Raw genomic sequence first — 11169 nt, forward strand, 5'->3', positions numbered from 1 at the left:
AGCCCGACAATACTTTCCTAAAAAACCCTGTCAATGGTCTCTACCTCAAAAAATTTCACCCATAAAATGTTAGAGTAAGCATGTATGTACAATGACTTATTGTTTATGATGATCACCTCATCATAGATGGATTCTAAAAATAGCTCTCTCCTCTCATGTAAACAATTGGATCTTCTTCCATCTTATCACCATGGGTTCACTGACAGTGCATCTCGATGGTCGCAAAATATCGTTGCCTCAACATGGGCCATATACTCTCCTGACCGAGAACCTTGTCTCTTCAATGGGCTATATATCGGGTTAGCCACCAACAATCAAGCAGAATATGATGCCTTCATAGGCCTCTTGGATGATGCCCACCACCTAGGCATCTGTCGCCTACATGTATTACTTGATTCCCAGCTTGTAGTATCACAATTAAATAGGATATTCCAAGTCTATGATTCATACCTTTTTCGAAAGTATCTGCATGCTCAAAAGTTAGCTAGACATTTTGATAAAATCACATTTACACATATACCTCGAGATCAAAATCATGTATCTAATCACATCGCTAATCAAATCCTAGACTGGCATGCATCACACATATATAACCATCAACATATGTAAAAACATCAAACATAAGATACATCTGTAAACATAAACACATAAATATGGAAACAAGTATGGACGCACATATCACACCATGAGATCTGCTAAAAATGGCTCATATATACATCAAAAATATATATTTAGGTACAAAAATCACTGGCCAAAGAACAGGAATGATAAGACATCAAAAAATACAAGGGAGCATCCTCATAATGGGTGCTTGCCTTGGTACATACATCATCTCAACCAAAATTAAAAATAGATAACCAACCTCCCTAAGACCGTGGTGGCACCATCTGTGCATTAGGAGCCAAAATGGGAGCCGCTGTAGCCACCACCATATCAATACGGTGCAAATTTCTCTAATGCTCCCGCATCTGGGACATCATCGTCTCAACCACAACCTCTGGAAGGTGAGCCCATCCCTCAAAGGGCACACCTCCAATCAAGGTATCCATTCATCTTGAGGAGTCATGGTACCCCTATAAGTCCTCCTTTGTAGCATCTCGTCATGCCTCAACCTCCTCAGCTCGTGCGACCACACTATTTGTAACCATAGCCCCCTCTCCAGAGGGCCCACCAATATCCATGAATTGTTGCTATCTTGGTCGCTCTCGAGGAGCAACCAGAGGCCTCGGTACCTAGGGTCTCTGAGGAATAGGTGCATCCCCTGCAACTCCCATGTGTCTCGAGTCATGGCCAACTAGGAAGGCCAAGGGACGCCCTCACGATCCCGCATCTACAAGTAAACAAAGCATAGTGTCAATATCATCATAAATCATAAATACATGAAAAAAACACATGTATAGAAATGCAGAAATAACATTCATATACCTGATCGCCCCCAGCCAGCACCTGGCAAGAGCCCCATCTCCGAATCTCCTCGGAAGTCAACCCATGGTACAGATAGTCTAACATCAACTAGGGGTTCTACTTGAACCAATGTTGTACCACATCAGTCTAATACCAAGCCACCTCTCCTCTGCCCTCCTGAGACATCGCCCATCCCCAACGACGCATGCGAGGCTCCTGAGGTAACCCAACCGTACTGTAAGTACATGGTGAAGAACCACAACCCTCTCATAGAGTATGTTTCATATCACACTCCTCTAACAAAAGATCTTCAGCATCAAGTGTTGAACCTAAGTAAGATACGGTACTATCCCCTATCATAATAGTCGGGTCCAGTCAAAAAATACCCCCACCTGAAGTCACCACAAAATAGAGATATGCGACCTTGAGCATCGGTTGGGGGATGCTGACCCCACCAGTCTAACAATCATATCCAGTGCTTCTCACTCAGCAAGATCCTCCACTGTTGCGATCCTCACATAACCATCTGAGATAGGGTCTGGACTGCAGTGCTACTCAACCCAAACTCTCATGCCAGCATCACCTCCTGGAAGTGGATAAGGAAGCACCTCCCCTTGTGGCATCAAACCAGTCACAAAATAGATGTCAACCTCGGCAAGGGTCGGGAGATCTGTATGACGGATGACCATCAACTGGTGATCTGCATCCCAACAAATGACCAAATATCGTAGGAACCTATCCTGCGACCTCATCAATGGGTTCTAAAGAAACTTCAGTAAACCCCACTACACAAACTGCTGCCTCGCACCAGCATCCTGCATCATAACGTTTCATAGAGGAGTCCAGTCTCACTCTCTCCAGATCATCCTACCATCAAGGATGACATAAATCAGATAGGATAACTCCTCAGGTCCTCAAAAAACTAGAATGGGGAAAAACCCATTTTCCCCCCCACCATGCGCCTGTTTCCTAAATAGGTGCACGGTGTGCACGCCTGTATCCCATACAGGTGCGCGCCTGGCACACAGTAACTTGAGAAAGACATGACGAACCCCAAACAAGTCTCATTGTTAAATCCATTAACTCAAACTTGTGCATCACACATCTGAGTATTCATTATACGTGAGGTCTTCGTGCATAAACCAAGTTATGCACGAAGACCGTTCGGCTCAACCAAAGTCGCTTGCGCGGTCCTAAATAATGGACTCAAAAATCCATACAGGGGACCCCTGTATGACCTTCCTAATCTATTGGATTGAAAATTACATAGGTATGGGCTCAAGCTCCTACCTGTCTCTGATGGTGTGAATCCTAGGTACACAAGTTGATCGCAACGGCAAGAAACACTCCAAGAAAGCTCTCTCACCCCCACAACTCAACAATGCAAATAATTGATATTTGGGCTCCACAACCCTATCTATCGCCTTGTTTTCCATCTTTGGGGGAACACTACAGAAGCCTGGGATCTCCATTGACAAAAATGAAAGAGGCATGACGATAAATCCCATAGCATCTTCAACATGGAACCCTTCATTCCCGAAAACACCAAAAGTCATTTTTTAGACCTACCGCACATGTCAGGTACTTCTCCAACCCTCTAAGACCATAACATTCATTACATATTTATGTCTTGAAAGATGCTTTCCTTAGGGTTTTGGTTTTATCCATTTCAAGAATATCACACATGGTCAATCTCAACCAGCAACTCGATAAGAGAAAAAGAGAAGGTATCATTCTCCACTCAACATGATAGGATTTCCCCTAAAAATATTTGTATATGCTGACATCATTTCTCCAAAATGCACCATAAGGTCCAACATCTTGACCATGTTTATCACCACCTCACACTTGTATATGATAAGCATTCACACTAGTCGATAGAAACCCCCTTCCCCATGGCTCCCTTCATCATTGTCGATCCTCCTTCACACAAAGGAGCCATGACCACTCACTTAGTCCCGAGAGAAATCTCACATAAATATATGAAAGTTTGGCCTCATTACACTACATTCATTTACCTATTCTCCCCATTCTCCCGACCCCCCATACAAATACTAACGGATGCACCTCTGTGTCCTGCATTTGGCCTATCATTCATTTGCATCACATAACCCATTTTTACCACCTCACCCACCCACCCAACACAGAGACCAACCAATGGGCCCCCCACCCTCAATAGATACATTACACCTTCTTTCAAATTACTATCATCATGGAGCACCCATCTTCGTGATTGTACGTCTAAACCAAACCTTATTCTTTTGGCAAGTGTATAAAGATTCTTTCAAAAAAAAATAAAAAATCCATCCATAATTGACTTTTACAATCTAGGGTCCTTGCCCACCTTTAGTATCTGATCATCTTTGGTCACAACTCATCAGAAAACCACCCCCATTTTTCACATCCATCAAAAATCACTTACACTCATCCTGGAAAATCCTACCGATTCCAGGATCATTAGAAAGGATGTTTTGAATGCTTCCATTTTCATCTCGAGCTAAACTTAGAATAGCTATCTGTATCCTCCAATATCAATAGCCCTCGCTATCATGACTATCTGACCCAACTTATTACAATATGTTCATATCTATTTCTCGAATCCCCACATTGGGCAGATCATACCCCTTTCCTATTGACTTCAACAAATGTATTCAATGAGAGAGGTAGTACCTTGGATACTCCCTCCCTTAATAGGGATATGCTTGAGTGGCATAGTGGGAACCATTATTACCGAGTGATGTCATCAACTCCCTTGAAATTCGACATTAACTCAAAAATTTCATGTCAAGGTGGTGTCGTACTTAGTTACTATTGCAGCCCATTCACATAGTCGAAGACCCCCACTCCACTAAGCACCTCATTCAACAGTGATTATATTATGAGGTGGGGGAGGTACCTATCACCAAATATCTATTCATACCATAGAACGCATCCAAAGTGCTTCACCAAGATATGCATAGCAAAATAATATTTCTCCTATTTGAACAGAAATAACCCCTGAGGGTGTTAACAATAATCATCATCAGCTATCAGCAGGTCAAATAGCCAAAAATTTGACTAGACACAAATCAGTTGTTGTCCAATTGTAATCAATTCCGATTGGCCATCACAACAAGCATGGGACATACTTGCCTCATATATAACACACCATTATTGAAATTTTTTCCACCAGAGCATGGGCATCAGTTATACTCAATCAATGATTTTTCTCTACTCATCTCTGAAACAAGCTATCCTCTCTCTCAAAAGGATAATCAGACTCTCCAATGAAAGTGAAAAAATGATGTATTTTGGCTATACATCTGATCCTAACCTCATACATTAGGGGGAAACTGTTAACACCAAAAAATCATACACCTTCTAGTACAATCCAAAATGCATTGAAAGTGTCGAGTAGAATGCAGAGGTGGCAAATTTTCCAGCCAAATACATTACAAAGATTAAAAAATCAAAGGTTCTCCTAAGGTCCAAATTTTATAAAAGAAATTAATTAAGGTCATGCATATATTTCTTTGATAAATGTGCACACCTAGCATATCATCAAAAAAGCCACGTGGTTGCAGAAAAGGTGCCTCAGCAGTCCGAGACCACTCCACACACTTGGAGCCAATTTCTTGATACGAGGTCAGCCTAGTATAGCCAAATTCGAGTCACCTTGGAGAAGGGCAGCCCTCAATGGAATCATCTTGTCCTACTCATGTCTCTTTGTCATACATGTACCAAGAGAGTGAAGAGGGATTCAAAAAACTCTATATAAACAGGCCATGGGAGAGCCAAAAAGAAGAGACATTGTTATGTTGGCCAAATTGCTTGTAAGAAAACCACCATTTCATTGTTGAACCAAGGAAGTGAAGAGCACTAGCATGTTGGCCAAATTTCTTCTAAGAAACACAACATCTTAGTAAGTTAAGAACAATCCACCCTTTGGAGAGTCTTCACACTTCTTTGATATAGAGGAGAAACTTGCAAAGAGATTGAGGAAAAGAAACATCCTTGCTGAGGATTATTGAGCTCCCTAGCTCAAGGAATTATCTTCAAGTGCTCTAATATTCTGATTGTATTCAACCTCTGCCACTAGTAATTAATAAAGGGATATTTTCCATATATTATTGATGTGTTTGCTCCATTTGAGCATCATTATGTTCATGCACCTCTTTGTTTAAGTTTATGTTTTTGTATGCATTATGTCCATTATTTACAATGTTGTGTTTATTTAAGTATGTCCACTAACAACACCAAATTTGACTGTGATCCTTTATAGATAACAATCCACTGCTAAGGGGGTGTTTTTTGGTACACTTGTGCTCCAAAAACACTACAACACTCATCATGAATTTCCTTTACTACGTTTTCGTCATTGGGAAGCCTTTCTTGTAGTAACTTTGTCCAACCTACCTTCAAACCTTCCTTGTCTTTCTTCAAATATTCCATGTTTCATTTCAATTTTTCTTCTATACCATCAGTATTAGCTTCCATTCCATAGATAAAACTATTGATCTTAGCTTCGATCACATTATTCAAATCATCCATCCAAGTTTGCTTAATAGGTGTTTCTATTTTCTTGATTCGAGTCATTCTTTTTCTTTATTTTAGGCACTCGATCTTAAAACAAATGTAACTATGTAATTTCAGATCTCCAAGGTCTGAAATGTTGTCTTGTGGTAGCCCTCTGAGTCCTATTTCCAACCCCACAAGTTGTATCTAGATTAGATTGTCCAATGAAGAGTTATGCCTAATCTCCCACGATAGCTTGTCAATTATAGACTAGTTATGTAGATCAAACTTGTATGAAGTGCCATGTGTCACTATTTTGCCCTTAGGCTCTAAAAACGATACCCAACAAACTATAGTCTGTCATTTTTCTATCCCTTTTTACGAAATTTGAATCCGATGCTCAAAGAAAAATTTATGACGATTTTACCAAGATCACCTATTTGAGATGGAATTTAGGAGCCTGCGAAAACCCTAACTTTCTTGGATCATATATATGAAAATATAGCGAACCAAGATATGAACTTAGTACATGAGGTTCACCTAGATTTCAGCTCAAATTTTTTTAATTTCAGCTTCTGAATCTTCGTAGAAAAAATGTTATAGTGAAAATTCCACGATGACCTGTTTGAAGCAATGAAACCCTAGAATCCAAAGCTCTGATACTAAATGTTATGCAACCAACTCACAAAATAAAAGAAAAGATAGATCAATGACTTCAAAATTAGACTCTTTGATGGGGTAACCTATTTTAAATAACAAAAATGAACAATTCTTGGATGATACAAATGAAAAGACCTCCTTTCTATATATAAGAGTCTAAGGGGTCACAATATAATTAGAGCCTACATAACAATAATATTGTAAGGGCACAACAATAACAATATTGGGCTTCTATGGGGCACAATAATAACAATATGGGGATTACATGGGCACAACAACATAATAAGGGGGTTTCACTAATAAAAATAAGGGGCTACACTAGTAGTATAGGGACCTAATAAGATGACTGAGGCTCCTCAGGTTCGATGATCTCAGGAAATAAAGTTTCTAACTTAGGAAGGTCAGATTGTATAACCTCGGGCAACATATTTTTAGGTAATTCAGTATCAGTTGCGTCAATTTGACCAAAGAGAGTAGATTTAAAATCAAATTCGGTACTCAAAGGGACAAATTATTTTGGTTGATCATATTCAAGAGGAGGACCAAAAGTAGTTCCCAAGTTTCCCGATTCGGTAGTTTGCATTCTTTTATGCTTCTGATGATGAGTGGGAGTAGCCTTTGGTGGAAGAGGAGGCTTATTTAGCATTATAAATGAATGATGGAGTGGGGGATCTTGTTTTTCCACGTTTGATAGTGAATTTTATTAACACAAAAGGAAAAAACAAAAAAAGGTAATCTATTGATAAATTATTGCCAAGCAACCGTGAACTGAAATATACACCTTGGTGAACCAAGGACTTAATGTACAACAACCAGTCTCCCCGGATGTTTTTTTCGGTGTATCACAATATACAAGGTGGAAGACTTGGTTACCTATGGATGGATAACAACCTTTTGGGGACCCCCAAAATATATGTGATGGTACATGGGAGTGCAGTCCATAGTAGTGTACCCATCTATGTGTAACCGTTCGATGACAACATTCCCATATAATTTGTGTGCATGGAGCTCCAACAATATACCCAAAGGTACGTGGAGTACGATCTTATATACTTACATACGTGGAAAGATATTTTATCCCTAGGATGCAATGTTGGCAAACAATGACAACTGTTACATTTAATGATGTTGGAACACATCTCTAGCCTAGATATTTATTTATTTGTGTTAATATTACAAATTATCCTTAGGTTGATTTAGTAAATTTTAAGTTGATCTTGAATTAAGTTTTATTTTTATGGTTCACCATGAATTCACCTGAATTCCATAAAATGCAAATCTAGCATGAAGAAATGGAATTTTTCTCTTCAATGAAAATCCAGCTAAGGAATGGAAGAGACAAACAATATGCAACATAGAAAATGAAACAAACACAGTGCTCAATGAAATTCCATTTTCATGCAATTGTTCCTAAATCAATATAGATGCAAAAACCCTAAATGGAAATGCATTATTTTTTCTTTTCACCAAACTCAATTTTAGAAAATGAGGAAAAATAAGATATAATTTTAATCACTAATTCAAATGAAATTTTCATAATGAGGACTAGAACAAACATTCATCCAAGTGATTAATGATCAAGAAAAATAAATTTTAAGGTGACCTAATTATAAGAAAAAAGAAAAATCGAAACCAATTCTTAGCAAAGGAAATTAAACATAAATGCAAACCAAATTGAGGCTTCAGAGAGACCACAAGACACTCAAGACTCAGGGAAGGTCAGCTGGAAGTAGGGTGATCAAGGAAACACTGAGAAAACAAGGTAAACTTTATGCAAAAACAGGGATCAACGCAGGTGTAGAAGAGGCACCGATTCTTTGTAACGTGGGCATAGATAGGGCCTAGGTGGGGTGCAATGCTCTTTCAGCAAACCATAGGGCGTGTTGGTCTTGGGAAAGAGTATTCCAACACAAAAATTACAAGCAAGGCTCAATGCAATCACTTCCTAGGTCTTTTCTTAGCTTATTAAAGTAGTGAAGGTCTATCAAAGATGTGAATCAAACATATTGGACAAATAAACCACCAAGAGAATACATTGTTCCCTAGTATGGTCGTCAATTTTTGTGTGTGGGATTTATGACTATAGACAAAAATATCTCCCCTAAGTATGGTGGCTAACCTAGAACAAAATAATGACAAAGGAACCAATGTTTTCCTTAAAGTAAGTCAATGAGGGGATGAAACCTACTTGGAATCTGTCGTATGTTTCACTCCTCCTTTGGCTTGAATGTAAATCCAACTCCAACTATCAAAATTAGAACTTTCACAACCAGACAACACAAACCAAGAAACTATGAGATCCATGTTGCATCATCTATCTACTTCATTCAATAGATCAAAATGGTATTGAAATATATGAAATAATGATATCACATATAGGAAAATAAAATAACTCTTTGTATTGACATAAATGGAGTGACTTACAACCATAAATAGGTGTTGATCTTGTAGAAGAGATCCTCCAAGCTGTTGACTTGTCCTTCCTTTATCACAAAGTGCAACTACAATCACCCTAAATGCATGAAAGGATAACTCTCACAACAATAGCATAAGGGTAGAATCACTCTAAAAAATACAACCCCTTGCATATGGAAGGTTGTAAATATATAGAGGAGTGAGGTAAGTTGGGAGTTATTATCCTTTTACTAATGTTGGGATTGAGATCCACTCTTGATGGGAGGATGAGATCTAAGGATAAGGGATGGAAACTCCAAGGTAGGATATGATAGGATTCAAAAGTTTTATTTGAGGTAAATGGTTGCAACAGATCCTTGAAGCTTCTAGAAATGTGATCAATGTAGGCCACAGTAGAGAAATCTATAAGTGAACACTATCCAATAAGAAGTCAGGCTGCGTTGGTCCTAAAACTGGCTCAGATGATGCTGTTCAGGGCAGAAATTCTGGGGAATGAGAGAGTCATGCATAGGGATTTTTTCAATAATGATGTAAAGGGGGAATATGATGTTGATTGATCCCATTAAGAGGCATATTGATTAGATGAGACAAAATAGCCTATAACAAATAGCTTCTAGATATAATTACAAATTCTTTGGCATGGGAACCCTTTGAGTATCTCAGTAAATAACTAGGATTTTTTTGTCCTAAAACCAAATGACTTAGTTTGAATGAGTACTGGTATCCACTTAGCTTATTGGATCAATTAAAGAGTAGGTTGCAGTTTCAGGGGGAGCTCCATTCATTGGGTGCATCCTTTTCCATTGATCTCAAAGGGAGAGGATAAGTTTCTGATTGGAATGATTATATATGTCAAGGAGTGTATAGAGATGAAGAGAATGATGTTTGGCTTCTATTAACGGTGTTGGAAATATGTCAACCAAGGGGTTATTCTGGGTATGAAGTCCCAATTAGAGCTCACAGCATTTGGAGTAGCAGCCCCATCCAGAGTATCAACTTGGCTACCATAACTCTAAGATTTTCCTTGGTTGCAATAAATAACATAAGATATTACACACATATCCTTTGAAATTAGTAATTTGACACTGTGAAACACCAATTGTAATGCGTAAAAGATGACTTTCACGTGAGGGAAGTAAGAGTGAGTCTTTGGAAGGAAAGTAATAGCACTAATCTAAGAAAGGCACACGAGAGAATGAAATATTCATTAGTTATCTAGCGAAATAGTTCACATAGACACAATGAACACTAAAGCAAATAAAACACACATTCAATAAGATAAGTACCAAAGCCAATGAAGTAGTTCAATTTCCTTAGTACATATGAACAAAACATATGCCACAAACATCTAAAGAATAGTCTTACAATATTCATGATACATGCATGAAACGGTGTTGGCTGAACAAGCTTATGATTATTAAGTGAAGTATCCAAGTACATAGTCACAATGGTGAGACACTAGCTCCAATAGTGGAACATTAAGTCACTTCTTTCTTCTACAAAGAATGATCTTGTTTCCTATGCTAAGCTAGAGAAGCTAAGTCTAGATCTTCAAAGACTAAGTGTTTTCTTAGGGGGTTCAACCCCAGGTTCAGAGTTAGTTGTGCCAACCAAAAAATCCCTACACTACTGGACCTTTTGGAAACAACTTGCATAGCGCAGGTTATAGTCTCACCCAAAGCAGTATTGGGGGGATGCAAGAACCAAGTTTCTGCATCCAGAGATGAGTGTGATGTCTTTTAGCGCCACAGATATGCCTTCACGTAGATCGATAAGCCCTTAGGGTTCGGTACTGAAACTCTACTGGAATAGTATTTGGACCTTTGCGAAGGTCTACAATCAGCCTTTGCGGACCCTTACCAGTTGATTTATCCACTTACGTGCATTAGAGAAAAATCCTAAGTTGGTGTTTGCGTAGATCTACTGAAATTATTTAGTAAACATAACATAATTCATCACAATCTTCGCAAAAGTACTTAACATACATTGCGTACATCTATTAAGACTTATTCAAGAGAATCACGCATCATTAGATCAATATTTCATAAGCACATTATTCGTCCACAATGTATATCGTAAACATAAGTAAACAGAGATATACAAATATACACATTATTTCTTTAGTAAATTTCTTTATTTATCTTCAGTTCAGCTTTAGAGACTCAAAACTACCCTGCGCACTCAGCTACAGAGCCT

The sequence above is a fragment of the Pinus tabuliformis genome, chromosome X (assembly GCF_031772625.1).
Source record: "Pinus tabuliformis cultivar Carrire ecotype Pingquan chromosome X, CPIR1, whole genome shotgun sequence".
Classification (NCBI taxonomy): Eukaryota; Viridiplantae; Streptophyta; class Pinopsida; order Pinales; family Pinaceae; genus Pinus; species Pinus tabuliformis.